This window comes from Dipteris shenzhenensis, chromosome 22 (genome assembly GCF_047967505.1).
Source record: "Dipteris shenzhenensis isolate YYH24624 ecotype China chromosome 22, Dip_SZ_1.0, whole genome shotgun sequence".
Classification (NCBI taxonomy): Eukaryota; Viridiplantae; Streptophyta; class Polypodiopsida; order Gleicheniales; family Dipteridaceae; genus Dipteris; species Dipteris shenzhenensis.
This window is the reverse complement of record NC_141617.1, coordinates 26,354,647-26,374,988: the sequence shown is the minus strand read 5'-3', so window position 1 is coordinate 26,374,988 and position 20,342 is coordinate 26,354,647. Positions and strand designations below refer to the sequence as shown.

The window sequence follows — 20,342 nt, the reverse complement described above, 5'->3', positions numbered from 1 at the left end:
TTGGTTTGCTTTCTTGAGCTCCTTACCATGAACTTGGCTCTAATACCATGTGAAGAGAGTGGGAGAGTGAGTATTGTACATAACTGGGATAAAGGCACAGTGACCTTTAACTTCCACATCTTTTGTGCAGAAGAGATAGCTTCTGTATAAGTAGTAGGGTCTTCATGAGAAACCATTGCATGATCAATGATTTCAAAGTCATCAACACAATCATGAGTAGAACCATGTTCAAAATCAATAGGTAGATCAACATAAATATCAACACTATCATCAATGGCTTCGTATGTCCAGGATGCAAATCAAGATTGTCAACACATTGCTCTATAGATGGAGTAGCAGTGATTCAAATGAACTAGTAGTAATGACATCAGAAGTGGAACCCTTATCAAATTAAAAAGGAAAGACAAAAAGTAAGGACTCAGTGTCCTTTGCATCCTTGGTAGACCATGTCCCTCCCAACGCTGAAAGGATGGATGATTTCCGCCACAGTATTCTCAAGGAGAATTATTGGATAAGTGGGGTTGCTTAGTTGTAACACCATGTTCCTCATCATATTGCCGAGCCCAACAATCAGAGATAACATGACCATGCTTATCACAGTAAGAACAATGTTTCTCAGGATATTTGAGACGAGAAGAATTGCCACCTCTATACGGATGACCACCATGTCCATAACTACCACATCCATATTTGAAGAAGGATGTTTGCGAGCAACACAAGCTGTCTCAGAATCTGCATCATCCATTGTTATCATGACAGATTCATGAGGGTCTTTACGACACTCGCATCATTGAGTGTACTAAATCAAAGAAATACATGTTTGATCAAAATAAATCTTGTTTTTGTTGGAAAGAATGGTAAAAATATTATCATATAATGGATCTCGGATTGTGTTGAGAAGATAGGCCACCAATTGATTTCGTGGAGTAGGTGCACCAGTAGCAGCAAGTTGATTGATGATATTCTTGAATGAGTCAATATGAGTTGTCATAGGAGCTCCAACTTTGTACGGAGTGCTTAAAAGATTATGAAGATAAAGAATCTCTGTGACAGATTTCTTCTCAAAAGTAGCAATGAGATATTCCCATATTGCATGAGAAGAAAGAAGGGCAAATACATCCAGCATAAGAGAATCATGTAGAGCAAATAAAATATACCGACAAGCTGCTTTATCACGAGAACGCCAATCAACAGAGTCAGATCTCCATTTCTCAAACAGAGGGCCTTGAGTCACAAGAGCATGATTCGGAGTTTCATTAATAGGTTGGGATGGACAAATGAGATCATCAAGAACAATATCTGAAAGATTATCACCTTCGAGTATCAATAATATCTTCACTTCCCAACCAAGAAAACCTTGTCCTTAAAACAAAGGAATAGATCGTTGGCTAGAAGGAAAGCCGTTGACGATTATAGACGTTGCCATTATACTTTGGGAGAATACATTTGTCAGAGCTCACATTAATGATCGAGAATACAATTGTCGCTCTGAAAATATAAAACTCGAGATACCCCAAAAAAGGATAGAACATGAGACGGGAGTATACTAGAAATAGCATGCATGCCAAGAAAGCACTTTGAGCTTATTGATCACAAAACCACAATATTTTTGGAGAAAAGCAGAACTTGTCGATCACAAAACGGAGGTATTTTTGGCAAAAAGCACTATGATCATGCTAATCACAAAACCAATACGTTTATCACGAAGCCATAAGATTCTTGCCAAAAAGCAGTATGAGCGTGCCAATCACAAAAGCAAGGAAAAAAAAATTGTCACAAAAACTGATGTAACTTTTTGCTCCGATGTTTGATTAGGGCGTTTAAGTGCTCAGAACGAAGAGCACGATGAGAACTACATGCTGCAACTTGATCTACAATCCATGTGCCATTGATAACTTTCTTAAATTCGCACCAGAAGACCTCCAAAAAACAACATCAAGTTAGACATGTCAAAATCAACAAGAGAAAATAAGTGATGAGATACTAAAAGCACTATGTAATTAAATCAACAACTAATACTTCTTGTCTTTCTTCATTATAGTGAGCATACAATAGCAACACCTTTGTAGCTTTGATACTATGTTGAGAGAGAAGAAGAAGAGATGATAGACACACCAAATAGACTCCCAAAGACTGATTCATATTGATCACTAGTTACATATATATAGGTGAGACCTAGTTCAAGTTAGGGCAAACTATATTTAGCTCTAACACACGTGAGTTCACCATAAGGGAATATTCAATTTCATTTGTTCTCACATTTTCACAGACAGAAGGGTGCCAAAAAAGGTATTTTGGGAAAAAGATCACCGATTGAATAGGAAAAGGGTGCATTCTATTAATAAAGAATTCACACATAAGGGGTTTTACAATTAGACCTTGAACACATGTGATATATAGGGTTCATACATAGTAACCCCCCTAAGGGTTATGGTCATTCCAGGGTTCCTTCTATAGGATGGACCAGCTACTATTACTGAAAGCAAAGATGGAATCAAACTTGTTAGAATAATAAATAATAAAAGAGCATGAATAAGCAATGCAACATGTATGTAATGTATACTTACCCAAACTTGATTCTTTCAATCACCTATGTAAAGCTTGCATGCTCTTTTAAACACTATTTGATATGATGAACAAAAACATATGCACTCGTCGATATTCAAACCAATATTGATGAGCACTTGGATGAAATCGCATGGGCTGCATTGGGTAATCCAAAACTCATCCAAGCGCTAGTTTAGACCTACATATACTTGAGTGTGAGGGAAAAAACATATGCCTTCATCTTGGGGAAACTCCTGCCTTCAAAACAAAATGGAAATTTGAGAAGTTCCCTTCATGGCAAAAATTGAATTCTTGAAGGAACACAATAGTCAAACTTATTAGTAGATATAATAGTAGCAAGATGATCCAAGAAAACATCGTTACAATATCTAATTATATTGGAGTACAAAACTATAGGAAATAGCCTTGAAATATCCATGTTAGACAATAGGAACATTAGATCCACAAATTGTCCTTGCATGTCAAACATACTCATAGCATTGACAAGTTCTCACAACGATAAGAATCATAAGGATGAATCAAGAAAACATAATAGAAATGCTAACAACTTTTTTAAATCTATCTGATAGCAGGAATAAATTTATCAATTAATGTTACCAACAAATCCGTTCTCACTTTAGGATACTTTATGTGGATGCTTTATGATAGAATATGATATTGTCTTTGTTGGGTTTACTTTGATACTAAGGGTAGCCACATAAGTAACATCCATGGTTAAGGTAGAATAATAAATAATAAAAATAGTATGGATAAGAAATGTGCTCATCATCAAAATAAATTAGATCTTATGCATAACATTGAATGCTTAAACAAACTTGATTTGTCCAATTGTTAGCAAATATATTAGTAGTAAAACTTGTTAGTAGTCATTGTTGCAAAATATGTTAGTAGGATAGTTAGCAAAACTTGTGCATCCAAGATGCAAATATAGCCTTGAAAATTTCACATAACATTTGCGAAGCTCCTTTCCATGGGTCAACTCCTTGAAGTGCAGGTGGAGCAAAACTTGTTAGTAAAATATAAAACAATAATGTCCAGCACTCATGAGGTAGTAAAATATCCTTTGAATATTCTAATTATATTGGAGCAAGTAGATGACCAAAAATATATGAGCTTCACACCAAAAATAACCTCGATGTTATGGAGAAAGAGGTGTTCTCCATTGAAACAATGTCAACCTCTTGCATCATTGACTAGCTACCTACAATAAACTCAAAAACTACACTAAACATATTGAAATATCCATGTTAGATAATAGAAACATCAAATCCACAAGTTTCCTTGCATATCAATCACACCTATACCATTGGCAAGTGATCTCACAATGAGAAGAAACAATCATGGATTTCAAGCATAATATTAATTCTTGCTTATAGAAAAGATTGCAACAATTATAGAATCTCAGTGCCACAAGTAATGAAGTTTTAATTGATTACCATAAAGCAGTCATGGATTCCAAATATGATATCAAGTAATGAATGTACAAACCAAAAGAATTTATTCCAATAAATAACCAAGTCATAGTCTATGCATAATAAAGAATCTACCAATATTCCTCCAAATGAAATCTTAGTGTATGACTATAATAATTAAATTTTTATTCCAAAATTTCTTGTACTATATACTACTAATCTAGAGACATACCTCTAGGAATTTGATTGGGTTACGGCAAAGCCACTGATGCCATTCTAAAATAATATTGTTAATATTAGGATTGGAATCGATGTGCATGCCATGATTTAAATCAGATAGGTCAACAATGGATAGTATAAAGAGATAGTAGTATTTGTAATAAACCTCTACATTGATGGGAGGAATGAGCCTATTTGAGACAGCTTGTTGGTCAAACAACATCATAGATGATTAGTATTGAAAGCATAAGTCTATCTCTCAAAAGTAGATCATAATGCCATCATTGTCATGGGATTCAGGGAGAAGAGTTTCATGACACTATAGATGTCACACAAAGTTTGTTGAGTTACCTATACAGAGATCATATAGACGGCGTGTGTATGTGTGTGTGTGTGTGTGTGTGTTTAAAAAATAGAAACCTATAAACAACACGGCACACGATGCTTAGACAAAGATGGAAAAAACTTTTATTGATATCAGGATTCTCATGAATATAACTGGTAAAAAAGTGTCAAATCCATCCGATAGTCTAGGCTCCGAGGTTGGGGTCCACTTACCTGCCACCATCCAAACAAACCTAGGTGTTAGGACAACATAGATTTGTGAGGGAAGACAGGTAATGCATGTGCACCCTAGCTTGTTATCGTTTATATCAAAGACCAAGACACCAAATAGGATTCTGAAACTTCATAAATAAAAAAATAAGGTGGAAATATTACTCCCTAACAAAGGATACATAAGTTCTAAAAAAGCGAGGGGGTTTTTTTCCATGCCCATATTTTCTTAAATTTTGGGGTTTATAAGCAATTGAAAAACGATAGCATGAATAGTGAAAGAAGGAAACCATGCTCAAGGTGGGTAATCCACACCCTCGAGGAAAATATATGTTATATTTATTTTCTTACAAAAAATAAAGAAAAAATAAAATAATTAATCATTGGGGGTATTCCATACCCATTAGCGAGTGCCAACATCATTGGGGGCTAATCCACACCCATAAGCAAAGTCCATTAATGACCTAAATCACACCAATTATTAGAGGGGGTAGTCCTCACCTCCACCAAATTCCATTAATTTATATAAATACAAAATGTTCCATACCCATAACAAGGACAAAAGGAGTCAATAAAATGGGGTCATCCATGAGTTTAAACAATAATCATCCTTTATTAGATAAAATAATTAAGCTCCAACTAAATAACTAAATATATATACCCATCCTATATGAAGACATATATTAGTCTAATATAATACGAAGGATATTGTGAGTTAACAAAGGAAGGAAATAAAATTTTGGATTTTAAGATGGAAAATTTAGAAAAAAGAGCATTAAGCAATGGTAAAAGTTAACTAAGGAAAGAAAAATGGAAAAAGTAAAGGAGGTGTTACAATGAAAGCACACCTAATTTGAAAGCAATAAAGTGTAAATTTAGTAAATTAGTAGAGCTATAAATATGTATATATACAATTAGAGTAATAAAACATATATGTACATACATAAGGAAATGCGATACATCAATCTAGATTATAGGAAAAGCATGGTAAGAGTAGATATAAGAGTTAAAATGTACATTTGGGGTTAAAATCCCTCACTTTCTTTTTTTTTGAAAATGCGGGTTTATATTAATATGGAGTCAAACATATTTACAATAGTCAAAAAACACCAATAGACTTCCAACAGAAGTTCTAATCATTAACAGTGCCTATAACAGACACCATCTGTTCAATAGAAAACCCAGTGGTAGGAAAAGAAATAGAGAGGAACAAGGAACTAGGATGTCTCCTGCGGCTCTTCCTTGGGCGCCAAGTGTGCAACCTCCCACAAATTAATCATGCCTAGGATGCGAGGATGGGGGCATAGCTTTTGGATGGTGGTTCGTGGTCTGGGCTCCAGAGGCTTGAAGTTAAGAGGAGGAGTGACTTCATTATGAATCTTGAGGGTAACTCTAGCAGGGTCATTCCGTGTCACTGATCTCTTGTATACAACCCAGGGAGGGGGTGCCGGTGCGGAGGGCATAGCATAGGTCATCGGTAAGATATGCAAGGAAGCCGTGGTGGTGGGGAGAGGTTGTGTCACACGGGAGGCAGGGAATAGTTGACCTAAAGGCACGTTGTAAGAAAGAACATGAACTTTAACTGTCAACGTTGCCTGGCCGTGATGAGGAGGTACCATATGTGGGGTGGCAGTCATGTAGAACTCTTCTTTTTCGGCCTATTTCTGTAGTTGGGCCAGCAAAGAAGTCTCTTTCTTCATAGAATGTTCATCCTTGCTCTTGAATTTGCTGATGTAGTCATGATATCTTTTCAAGATTTGTGCCTCTTTCTTGTGTTCACACATACGTTCATTACAATTTCGTTAGTACAGATAGAGACATTATGAAAAACCTTAGTGCATCTCTGAGCCCATAGAGACCAAAGAATGGAGTTGCACATAATGTTCTAGTTTTTCGAGGACCTTATTGGTTTGTCACCCAGCAAAAGGCAAGCATAATTGATCAAGAAAAAGCCAAACTGTTTGTGCACAGTGTCCCAAACTTCTCTTGAAGATCTATAGTTTAGAAACAAGTGGGGGATATCTTCCTGTGCTCTAATACATCTTTGGCAATCACCATCTCCTTGACCTATTATCAGTGCTCGTTTGGCCGTCCAGACACGTTTGTGCATAATGAGCCATAAGAGGCAAGCATCTTTCTGTAAAAGTTCCCTATCCCACATTCTTTTGAATCTTTTGAACCACACTCTTTCCGAGTCTGCTCTCAACCACTTCTGATTCAGTTGAGCTAGTAGTTCTTCTTGCCCTTTGACAAAGATGGGGATAGGGAAGAGTTCAGTATCGTCTGCCCACCTAAACTCTTTGGTAGATGTAGGAGCCCTTCCACCCATCCAAGCAATCGAATCTCTGTCCCACAAAGTCTATCTCACGGCTAGCATCTCTAGGTCAAATATGTTCAGATTAAATCTAACTTTTAACTTGTCATTTTCTATCCACTTCCTTTACTCTCTATCCCATATATCTCCTCAGACCTGAATCCATTTCTTGTTGAGCCACAAGGCATTTTTGATTTCATCGTCCCTGAGTAGGGTGGCTACCTAGATGGCTGAAAACCAGATTGAATCATTGGCCGTGAAAGTGCCCATTTTCCAAGAGAACCCTTTCCGGATCTCAGTGACTCCCAAACTGACCACATACCTTTCCAAAGGTCTGAGCCCTTTGCTATGCAACCTTCCTTTCCGTAGAGGGCAAACCCAACAGGAAGATGCTTCCAGTGTTTACACCTGATAATCTTTACCTTACTTATATTTCTAAGGATTAAGTAAGCCCAAATTTTATCTGGGTTCTGCGGTGCCTTTATGATTCATTGCGCCATGAATCTTGCCATAGATTTTTCAACATTTTCTATTCCTAGTCCAGCTACAGCCTTTGGTTTTGTGCAGGTTTGCCATTTCACTTTAGGGACCTTGTGATTGACCTCATCTCCTCCCCAAATAAATGATCTGAACAAGCTGTTGATTTGTCTTAGGAACTTCTTGGTCGGGAACCAGCAAGAGATATAGTAAATAATGGAGGGGTAGATGTAGTGGTTCAGGACAAATTTTCTTCTTGGAAGGGTCGATTGCAATCCTTGCCATTTGTTTACCTTGCTTTTGACTCTGTCTAAGACCTAGTCCCATCTGTCCTGCATAGTGCAACCGAACCCCATAGGAATTTCTAGTAATCTAAAGACCTCTCCTTTTCTGATTTCTTTGCACCCCTTATTATATAAGAAGAGGGGGGGAGGGCTCAACGTACCATAGATCCCTGTTTTATCATGATTTATCCTGGATCCCAAGGCCGTGCAAAAGGTGTTTAAGCATTCTAGCATGACTTGAACTGACTCTTCATCATTGTATGGTGTTAGATTTGTGTCGTTTGTGAATTGCTGACACATAATCTGTTTGTCCCCTTCCACTTGAATTCCTTTCATTGTGCCCTTGTCTACTTCATCCTTGACGAGCCAACCAAGGGCATCTGTAGCTATGGCGAAGAGCAGAGGGGCTAGCGATGGATCTTTTAAGCTTGAAAGGTTGTGTCATTTTGCCATGTACTTCAACTTTACTTCTAGCTTGACATAGAAGAATTTCAACTTAAGCCACAAATCTGGGTCCTGCTCCCATGTCTTTAAGGGAAGATAAGGTGAATCCCCACTCCATTCAATCATAGGGCTTGTCAAAGTCTATCTTGAGGAAGTAGATGTCCTGCTACGTCTCCTCAGCCAATTCAAGACCTTCCCACAAAGTGAGAATGGCTTCCAAGATATGCCTTCCTTGTATAAATTCCTTTTGTTCCTCCTTGATCCAGCATTGCATCTTGGTTTTGAGTCTGATAGCAAGTGCCTTAAATGCAAAGATCTTGTAGTTGCTATTCAGCATAGTCAACGGTCTCTAGTTCTTCAATTCACTTTTGGTCCACCTTTAGGAATAAGTTTTATCATGCCTGTGTTTATTCTTGGGTCTAAAAAGCCCTTTGCTTTGGAGTCTTGCCAAAGTAGCATGTGAGGCAGGGACCTACTGTTTCCCAAAATACTTGATAGAACTCTATAGGAAGTCCATCTTCTCCCAAGGTCTTTCCCTTCCCCATTTGGTCTACTACTCCTTTCAATTCCTCTAGAGAGATATATCTATCCAAATATATGCTGTTCAACACATAGACTTTTCTTTCTCTTGCTCTAGAGCACTTTTCGTGGGCTATAGCATTTTTTGTTGTGATGACCTCCTCTTCTCCAAGCAACTATTTGAAGTGTTCTGAAATTACCTCAAGGATTTCCTCTAGGTCTTAGATGTGCCTGTCGCCAACTAGAAGGGCATCAAGGGATTCTTGGCCGTGTTTTTTCTTCAGGCTTTTAAACATATCGTCATTAGCCTTATCTGCTGTTTCGACCCACCAATCTATAGTGTAAGTTCTAGCGTGATTGGTTGTTATTTTAGCTTCTGCCCTAAGTTTGGCTCTAACTATCCTCCGTTGTTCCTCACCCCAAATGGTGTAGTCACTCTCAAGGAGAGCCAGTTGTACTTCAAGTTGTACTTCAAGCTTGTGGTTCTTTGCGATCTAGCTTTGTCAGCTCTACGTATGATTGCTTGCAAGAAGGTTTTAGTCCTCTCCATGGCTCTGGTCCAATTACCAGTTGCATAAGCTATTCCCCCAAAGGCATTTATCCATATTTTATCTATCTTGTCCTTGATGTAGGGGAGTTGAAGAAAAAAGGGATTGGCTTGGAACCACGAACAGCCAATGGTCCTTTCTTCCTTTTCCAGAACTATGGAGATGGGTTTATGATTCGAAAAGGTAAGGGTACCCAGCGCTCTACTTTAATACACATCATCTCCTCAATAATTCTCTTAGAACAGTATGCTCTATCAAGCTGCCCTTTCTTGTGGAGGGGCCCCACCTAGTTGTTTGTCCAAGTAAAGGCAGTATCTCCTGATACATCCAAGAGCTTGGCCCTTTCTTTAAAATTTAACCACGTATTTAGCTCATGACCTCTTATTACACTACCTATGCCTTCCCACATGTCCCCTCTGCTCTCAAACATATTATAGTCTCCAAGAAGAAGCATGTTTATCTGTTAGATGGATGATTTCCCACAGTAGGGCTCTGTCCCTAGCCACATTCGGGGCATACACCGAGAAGACTTGGCAAGAGAGATTTGGATGGCAAAATTTCACCCCTAACCCAAATTTGCAAAGGTCTGAAGAACTCTCCATACTCGAGCCAGATGTTTAGCTACACCTATAGTAGCTCCACCTTATTGAGATATGGAGCTACTCGTGATATGCCAAGGTGACCGTTGTGCATTTATGTAACCGACTTGTTAGCTGCAGATGCGGTTGGTACACTGCCCATGAATAATAGCTAGGTTGCAGCTATCTTTATGTACTCTAGTTAGTGGCTCAGCTAGTATGCCACCTAGGTTAGCTGAGTTTGGTTTGAGACCCACATATAGGGTTCACCTATTCCTTTTGTACTTAGAGAGAGTCCTTTTGGCTTACACAACTAAGAAGAGGAAAACTGTTTTCAGCCTCCACCTTTGTGTGTATTCCCTCATTGTGTATGTGAGAAAGCCACAAGTGAGACTCCTTACTTCTCTTCCACTCTCTTCACATGGTATTAGAGCTCGGTTCATGGTAAGGAGCTCAAGAAAGCAAACCAAGTTTGCGGTGTCTTGGTAAGAGGATCAATGTTGCTTTCCTTTTCTGAGTTTGGGAGCAAATCTCTATAGGTAGCACAACCAGAAAGTGCAAGAGTGCACTGTCTCAGATTGGGATGCTCTTCGTGGTGTGGCAAGAGGGTAGTATATAATGCAGTCATTATTTTTTTGATTCGAGGTCATTTCGGGGCCCGTTTTAGTACAGAAGTTCTCTGTAGGCACTCAAAAAAGTGCCATGCTTTTGCTGTGCGACCACTGTTCTGCAAGTCAGTGAAAAGTTGCCGCACAAATTGCATTGTATGCCTGTGTGTAGAGATATTGGGAGTGACAAAATCATTCTTATTGCTTGTTGATGCAAAATCATCACTAGGAAGTGACTGTGTGGTCAACTACCACTTTCGCTAGTTTTGTAGATTTGCCCTTGTGAGGCAGAAGTTGTGTTTGTTGTAGTGATATAACATTTTTGCAGCGTTCTATAATGGCGTCTAATGCTCTTTCACAGATAGTCATTGAAAATCTTGATAAGAACAACTTCCAAGCATGGAAGTTTAGAATGACGAATTTCCTTAAGGGAAAAGGCTATTAGGAGTTCATTACTAGAGCTAAACAAGAACCAATTATTCCTAATGTTCCCAATCAACAGGAGTTCCAGGCATTTAAAGGCTGGCATCAGAGGGCCAAAAAAGTTATGCACTGGCTGTCTATCAGTATTTCAGATTCTATGATTGTGCATATTCAGGATGCAAGCACACCAAAGGAGGCGTGGGATACTTTGACAAAAATGTATAGCACAAATATGCAAGCCAGGAAAATGCAGCTCAAGTAGGAGTTGCATAATGTGTAGAGAGAAAATATGAGCATCAATGACTACCACATGAAGGTGAAGAAGATTGCAGATGCACTTGCTTCCATTGGGTTGCCAAAGGAAGATGATGATTTAGTTTCTCAGACCTTGAATGCTCTAGGAAAGGATTATACACAATTTCGGACATCCATTGCCATTCGTGAAAAATTTGAAAAATTCCCTGATTTTGAGGAGTTGATTGCTTTTCTAATTTCTCAAGAGTAGAGAAATGGTGGTGTATCTTCTTCAAGAGGAACTTCAAAAGAAGCTGTCTTCTACTCAAATGCTAGAAGAGGTAGAGGCAGAGGTAGAGCAAGCGGATCTAGAGGCCATGGCAAAAATTAGAATATGCAGCAATATCAAGAAAACCAGTCCTATGGAGGAGGACATGGTAACTTTAGAGGCAGGGTGAGCCAAAGAGGTCGTGGTGGATGGCAGAGAGGCCAAAATGCAAATAGCAATGTTGAATGCTACTACTATGGTAAAATGGGTCTAATGGTTAAAGACTGCTATAAAAAGCAGAATGACATTATGACTAGAAAATTGCAGCAAGGCAATTATGCATCCTTTAATAGACAGGGTGATGATAGAAATGAGAATTTATTTATGGTATAGCACATGACCAATTCTGTGACAAGTGCAGAAGAAAGAAATGATTTGTGGTATGTTGACTTAGGTGCATCAAACCACATGACAGGTCATGTAGAATGGATGTAGGATGCAAGGAAAATGGAAAGACCAGGATTTGTGGAGACTGGTGATGATACTACACATCCTATTGTGCAGATTGGTAAAGTTCCTTTGTCTATGTAGGATGGGAAAAAGAAATACCTGTCTGATGTATTTCATGTCCCAAATATCACCAAGAACCTGGTTTTTGTTGGTCAAATGGTTGAGTAGGGCTTGCAGGTCAGATTTAATCCTCATGGATGCTTTATTGAGGATATGAAAACTAAAGGCCGCTTGATAGCAAAAGGGAAGAAGAAGGGCATGATGTTTACGTTGGATGCGGACATGCCTGAATTGAGTGCAGCAATGTTTGCACATGGGACCAGTGTAGTTGCAGATATTGATATCTAGCATACGCATTGGTCATTTTAATGTACAACGACTTAAATTAATGCAAGCCCAAAATATTATTGCAGGATTGCCTAAGTTCAAGGTTGCAGAAATGCATAAGGTATGTGAAGCCTATCAATTTGGAAAACAGGCAAGGAAACCATTTCATAGACATGTTTAAGAGAGTAAGAGGCCATTGGAACTAATCCACTCTAATGTGTGGACTACTGAAGCTGCATCTATTGGAGGCTATCATTATTTTGTCACTTTTATTGATGACTATAGCAGAAAAGTTTGGGTGCATTTTATGAAAAAGAAAAGTGAAGTGTTTGGGCATTTCAAAGCTTTTAAAACTATGGTTGAAAAAGAAACAGTCATGTAAATAAAATGCCTAAGGTCAGATTGAGGGGGAGAGTAACTCTCAAATGAGTTTGCAAGGTTCTTGCAGGAGCATGGCATAAAGCATCAATATTCATGCAGTCATACCCCACAACAAAATGGACTTGCAGAAAGGAAAAACATGCATATTGGAGAGGTATCTCATGCCATGCTCAACGAAAAAGACCTGCCAGATTATTATTGGGCTGAAGTAGTTGCTATAGCAGTCTACATAATGAACAGGACTCCCACTGTAGCAATACATGGCATGACGCCAGAGTAGAGGTATACTGGTAGGAAACCAGATATTTCTCATTTGAAATTTTTTGGTTGCATTACCTATGTTCATGTGCCAGATATGAGTTGAGATCCAAGTTGGATCCAAAAGCTGAGAACTGCATCTTTATTGGTTATTCTCTGTAGCGAAAAGGGTATAGATGCTATAACCCTTCTACTCATATGTTTACAGTGAGCAGAATTTTGTTTCTGATGAGATGAGTAGCTGGTATAAACCAATAAATGTGATTGATGATGTAGATGCACAAAATGGTAATGCTGCACAGAATTCACAGCAGCAATCACAAAATATTAGTGGACTTGTAGTGTCCTCTAGTAGTGGTTCACATACTTTGCCATGGACAAGCATATTGAGATCAAGAAGATCTCCTCAAAGCGATGTGGATAGTGGTATGCAAGTATCATGAAAAGGAAAAGAGGAATTAGATCAGCCCATGGTTGATGTGCATGCAGGTCACTCTTATGTGGATGGTGAATCCAGTGGCTCAGAATAGAGCCTTGATGATGAGTTGGGTATTCCTTCTATTGTTACACCTGGAGTAAGGAAGACAAGGGATGTTTTTTGCACAGGTCTGCTAGAGCTAGATATCTTGTGGATAGGCTAAAATATGATGGATTTACAGCCATTCACTATGCCTATATGGTTAAAGTGATACATGAACCAGAACCCACTTCTTTTGAGCAAGCCATGGGAAAAGAAAAATGGGACAAGCATATTGAGATCAGAAGGATCTGCTCAAAGAAATGCAGATAGTGGTATGCAAGTATCATGAAAAGGAAAAGAGAAAGTAGATCAGCCCATGGTTGATGTGAATGCAGGTCACTGTTGTGTGGATGGTGAATCCAGTGGCTCAGAATAGAGCCTTGATGATGAGCTGGGTATTCCTTCTATTGTTACACCTGGAGTAAGGAAGACAAGGGATGTTTTGAGAGCAGTTGGTAGTGAGCCTATTTTGTGTAGGTCTACTAGAGTTAAGTATCCTATGGATAGGCTGAAATATGATGGATTTACAGCCATTCACTATGCCTATATGGTCAAAGTGATACAAGAACCAGAACCCACTTCTTTTGAGCAAGCCATGGGAAAAGAAAAATGGGAGAAAGCCATGGATGAAGAAATGGATGCCTTGGAAGCAAATGCTACATGGGAATTGGTGCCTTTGGCTAGAGACAAGAATGCAATTGGGTTTATAAGGCGAAGCACAATGCAGATGGTTCTGTGAACAGATATAAGGCAAGATTAGTTGTCAAGGGGTATGCACAAACATATGGCATTGATTTTGAAGAAACATTCAGTCCAGTTGCAAGGATGGCAATTGTAAGAGCAGTCATTGCTATGGCTGCATCAAAGGGATGGTCGTTACATCGGATGGATGTAAAGAATGCCTTCTTGCATGGTGATTTGCAAGAAGAGGTCTATATGGAGGAGCCACCAGGTTATGTGCATGCTGTTCAGCCTGAGTTTGTTTGCAGAGGTTGAAGAAATCCTTGTATGGCTTGAAGCAAGTACCCAGAGCATGGTCTTACAAGATAGGACAGTATCTTGTGACTATTGGCTTTCAGATTTCCAAGGCATATTTTATTGAGATATCGAGCTCCACTTGTGATATGTTAGGGTGACTGTTGTGCATTTATGTCATCGACTTGTTAGCTGTAGATGCAGTTGGTACACCATCAATGAATAATAGCTAGATGACAGCTATCTTTATGTACTCTAGTTAGTGGCTCAGTTAGTATGGCACCTACGTTAGCTTAGTTTTGTTTGACACCCACAAATAGGGTTCATCTATTCCTTTTGTACTAAGAGAGAGTTCTTTTTTTCTTTCACAACTAAGAAGAGGAAAACTATTTTTTGCCTCCACCTTTGTGTGTATTCCCCCATTGTGTATGTGAGAAAGCCGCAAGTGAGACTCCTTACTTCTCTCCCACTCTCTTCACATGGTATCAGAGCTCAGTTCGTGGTAAGGAGCTCAAGAAAGCAAACCAAGTTTGCAGTGTTTTGGTAAGAGGATCAGTGTTGCTTTCCTTTTTTGAGTTTGGGAGCAAATCTCTGAAGATAGCACAGCCGAAAAGTGCAAGAGTGCACTGTCTTAGATTGGGATGCCCTTTGCGATGTGGCCAGAGGGCATTTTGGGGCCTTGAAAAATTTCCAGATTTTGAGGAGTTGATTGCTTGTCTAATTTCTGAAGAGCAGAGAAATGGTGGTGCATCTTCTTCGAGAGGAACTTCAAAAGAAACTGTCTTCTACTCAAATGTTGGAAGAGGTAGAGGCAGAGGTAGAGCAGGCCGATCTGGAGGCCATGGCAAAAATAAGAATATGCAGCAAATTCAAGAGAACTAGTCCTATGGAGGAGGACTGGTTTTATTGGTTATTGGTTTGAAGCGAGAAGTAAGGAGTTTCACTTGCAGCTTTCTCACATACACAATGGGGGAATACACACAAAGGTGGAGGCTAAAAACAGTTTTCCTCTTCTTAGTTGTGAAAGCCAAAAAAACTCTCTCTTAGTACAAAAGGAATAGATGAACCCTATTTGTGGGTCTCAAACCAAACTCAACTAACCTAGGTGCCATACTAACTGAGCCACTAATTAGAGTACATAAAGATAGCTGTCATCCAGCTATTATTCATGGATGGTGTACCAACCGCATCTGCAGCTAACAAGTCAATGACATAAATGGACAATGGTCACCCTAGCATATCACTAGTGGAGCTTGATATCTCAACAAAATATGCCTTGGAAATCTGAAAGTGAATAGTGACAAGATACTGTCCTATCTTGTAAGACCATGCTCTAGGTGCTTACTTCAAGCCATATAAGTATTTCTTCAACCTGCAAACAAACTCAGACTATACAGCATGCATGTAACGACCATCCCTTTGATGCAGCCATAGCAATGACTGCTCTTACGGTTGCCATCCTTGCAACCGAACTGAATGTTTCTTCATAATCAATGCCATATGTCTGTGCATACCCCTTGACAACTAATCTTGCCTTGTATCTGCTCACAGAACCATCTGCATTGTGCTTCGCCTTATAAACCGACTTGCAGCCAATTGCATTCTTATCTTTAGGCAAAGCCACCAATTCCCATGTAGCATTTGCTTCCAAGGCATCCATTTCTTCATCCATGGCTTTCTCCCATTTTTCTTTTCCCATGGCTTGCTCAAAAGAAGTGGGTTCTGGTTCTTGTATCACTTTGACCATATAGGCATAGTGTATGGTTGTATATCCATCATATTTCAGCCTATCCATAGGATACTTAACTCTGGTAGACCTACACAAAATAGGCTCACTACCAAATGCTCTCAAAACATCCCTTGTCTTCCTTACTCCAGGTGTAACAACAGAAGGAATACCCAGCTCATCATCAAGGCTCTATTCTGAGCCACTGGATTCACCATCCACATAATAGTGACTTGCATTCACATCAACCATGGGCTGATCTACTTTCTCTTTTCCTTTTCATGATACTTGCATACCACTATCTGCATTGCTTTGAGCAGATCCTCCTGATCTCAATATGCTTGTCCATGGCAAAGTATGTGAACCACTGCTAGAGCACACTACAGGTCCACTAATATTTTGTGATTGTTGCTATGAATTCTATGTAGCATTACCATTTTTTGCATCTACATCATCAATCACATTTACTGGTTTTTACCAGCTCCTCATCTCATAAAAAACAACATCTCTGCTCACTCTGAACTTATGAGTAGAAGGGTTATAGCAACTATACCCTTTCTACTATAGAGAATAACCAATAAAGATGCCCTTCTCAGCTTTTTGTTCCAACTTGGATCTCAACTCATTTGGCACATGAACATAGGCAAGCAACCAAAAACTTTCAAATGAGAAATATCTGGTTTCCTGCCAGTATACCTCTCCTCTGGCATCATGCCATGTATTGATGTAGTGGGAGTCTTGTTCATTATGTACACTGCTGTAGGAACCGCTTCAAACCAATAACCAATAAAACCAATCCTCCTCCATAGGACTAGTTCTCTTGAATTTGCTGCATATTCTGATTTTTGCCATGGCCTCCAGATCATCCTGCTCTACCTCTGCCTCTACCTCTTCCAGCATTTGAGTAGAAGATAGTTTCTTTTGAAGTTCCTCCTGAAGAAGATGCACCACCATTTCTCTGCTCTTCAAAAATTGGAAGAGCAATCAACTCCTCAAAATCAAGAAATTTTTCAAGTCCCCCAAAATGCCCTCTGGCCACACTGCAAAGGGCATCCCAATCTGAGACAGTGCACTCTTGCACTTTCCAACTATGCTACCTGCAGAGATTTGCTCCCAAACTCGAAAAAGGAAAGCAAAACTAATCCTCTTACCAAGACACCGCAAACTTGGTTTGGTTTCTTGAGCTCCTTACCATGAACCGAGCTCTGATACCATGTGAAGAGATTGGGAGAGAAGGAGTCTCACTTGCAGCTTTCTCACATACATAATGGCGGAATACACACAAAGGTGGAGGCTAAAAACAGTTTTCCTCTTCTTAGTTGTGAAAGCCAAAAAGAACTCTCTCTTACTACAAAAGGAATAGATGAACCCTTTTTGTGGGTCTCAAACCAAACTCAACTAACTAAGGTGCCATACTAACTGAGCCACTAACTAGAGTGCATAAAGATAGCTGTCATCTAGCTATTATTCATGGATTGTGTACCAACCGCATCTGTAGCTAACAAGTCGGTGACATAAATGGACAATGGTCACCCTAGCATATCACGAGTGGAGCTCGATATCTCAACAAAATATGCCTTGAAAATCTTAAAGCCAATAGTGATAAGATACTGTCCTATCTTGTAAGACCTTGCTCTGGGTGCTTGCTTCAAGCCATACAAGGATTTCTTCAACCTGCAGACAAACTCAGAATAGCATGCACATAACCTGGTGGCTGCTCCATATAGACCTATTCTTGCAAATCACCATGCAAAAAGGCATTCTTTACATCCATCTGATGTAAAGACCATCCCTTTGATGCAGCCATCGCAATGACTACTCTTACGGTTGCCATCCTTGGAACCGGACTGATGAATGTTTCTTCATAATCAATGCCATATGTCTGTGCATACCCCTTGACAACTAATCTTGCCTTGTATCTGATCACAGAACCATCTGCATTGTGCTTCGCCTTATAAACCCACTTGCAGCCAATTGCATACATGTCTTTAGGCAAAGCCACCAATTCCCATGTAGCATTTGCTTCCAAGGCATCCATTTCTTCATCCATGGCTTTCTCCCATTTTTCTTTTCCCATGGCTTGCTCAAAAGAAGTGGGTTCTGGTTCTTGTATCACTTTGACCATATAGGCATAGTGAATAGCTGTCAATCCATCATATTTCAACCTATCCACAGGATACTTAACTTTGGTAGACCTACGCAAAATATCCTCACTACCAAGTGCTCTCAAAACATCCCTTGTCTTCCTTACTACAGGTGTAACAATAGAAGGAAGACCTAACTCATCATCAAGGCTCTATTCTGAGCCACTGGATTCACCATCCACATAAGAGTGACCTGCATTCACATCAACCATGGGCTGATCTACTTTCTCTTTTCCTTTTCGTGTTACTTGCATACCACTATCTGCATTGCTTTAAGGAGATCCTCCTGATCTCAAAATCGATTGATGCTACCTATGTGTAAAGAAGTACATATGTAAGTGAGTGCTCATAATACAATCTAATCCTAACTAAGGAAGACTTGGTTTTCCAAATCTTCGTTTTTGTCGGAGATGGCTTGCGTGTTGATGTAGTAGTGCTTCATTCAGCTCCCATTTATTGTTGTGTTGAATTGGACTCCATCCAATGTTTCTAGCAGCATAGCTCCGATGGGATTCATCTTTTGTACTTGGTAGGGTCCTTGACCTAGATACTTCAGTTTTCCCTTGTGTACTTTGGCATTGTATAACAGGACTAAGTCACCTTCCTTGATGTCTTTAGCTTTCAGATTTCTATTAAACCATTCCTTTCTTCTGCGTTTTTCTATTATCATGGCATGGTAGGCGACTAGTCTTGTCTCTGTATGCTTCTCCAACTGATAGAGCCTTTCTTTCAAGGATTCATGGTCTCCCATGTGTTCTTGTACTGCGATGCATAGACTTGGTATTACAAATTCGAGTGGGACCACAACTTCAAGGTTGTACACCAATTAAAAAGGTGTGTTCCCTGTACTGACCTTGAACATGGTTTTGTATGCCCATAAGGCAACATTCAATTTCTTTGCCCAATCAGAACAATGTGCTTCCGCTACCTTGGTGAGGATAATGCATATTATTTTGTTGGTGGATTCTGCTAGTTCATTCCCTTGGGGGTAGTAGGGTGTGCATTTTCTATGGATTACCATGAAGCCAGACAAGAGTTCTTGGATTACCTCATTGACAAAATGTGTGCCTCTATCCGACACAATTTCAATGGGGCATCCAAATAGGGTGATCACATTTTCGTATAAGAATCTTGCTGTGCTTCTGGCATCTACCTTTCTGACTGCTTTAGCTTCATCCCATTTTGTAAAGTAATCAGTGGCCACAATGATGTAGCGTGCCTATGTTCCTTCTGCTACTGGATGTATGGGACCCACATTGTCAATCCCCCATTTTTCAAATGGTCTTTGTGCAGCAACTAGTGTTAGAGGATTGAAGTCTTTGTGTTGTGGTTTAATAGTCCGTTGGCATACATCACAGCCTTTTACATATTCATAGGCATTTGCCCATAGTGTTGGCCACCAGTAGCCTGCGAGGAGAACTTTTCTTGCTGTGGCTTCCCCTTGGAAGTTTCCTCCTGCAATGCCTTCATGGACTTCGCTCAGGATTGGCATGATCTCATGAGGCATTACACATCTTCTTAATATCTGGTCCTTGCCCATCTTATACAGTTGTCCTACAATGAGTTGATAGGGTGTAGCCTTTAGAATTCATTTTCTGGCATCTACTGCTTTCATTTTAGGGGGTGGTCTTCCTGCCATCAAGTACCCAATGATATCTGCACACCATTTTGGAACAACATCGATTTGAAATAGTGTGGCATCTGGTAAGTCATCTTTGACTCCAGTGGTTTCTTCTCCTGACTTTGACTCAAGATGTGTGATCGGCAATGTAGTGTTGGGAACCTTTGCAGACCACTATTTGGAAGTTGAAATCTTGAAGCAAGAGTAGCCATCTGGTTATTCTTCCTATTGTACACGAACGATTCACAAGATAAAGCAATGCTTTGATGGTCGGTGTAGAAGACAAAATCATTTGCCAATAGATAGTGCCGAAATTTCTTTACACTATACACCATTGCTAGGGCTTCTCGTTCTGTGGTTGTATAGTTGATCTTTGCATCATTGAGTTGCCGACTAGCGAAGTCATGAGGTTGACAAAGCAGACTCCCA

At 39.5% G+C, this 20,342-nt stretch overlaps 1 pseudogene; it reads right to left on the bottom strand.

The window, feature by feature from the left end:
• Positions 1-494: 494 nt before the first annotated feature.
• LOC147887938 (uncharacterized) lies at positions 495-8,165 on the bottom strand (annotated as a pseudogene).
• Positions 8,166-20,342: the final 12,177 nt, after the last annotated feature.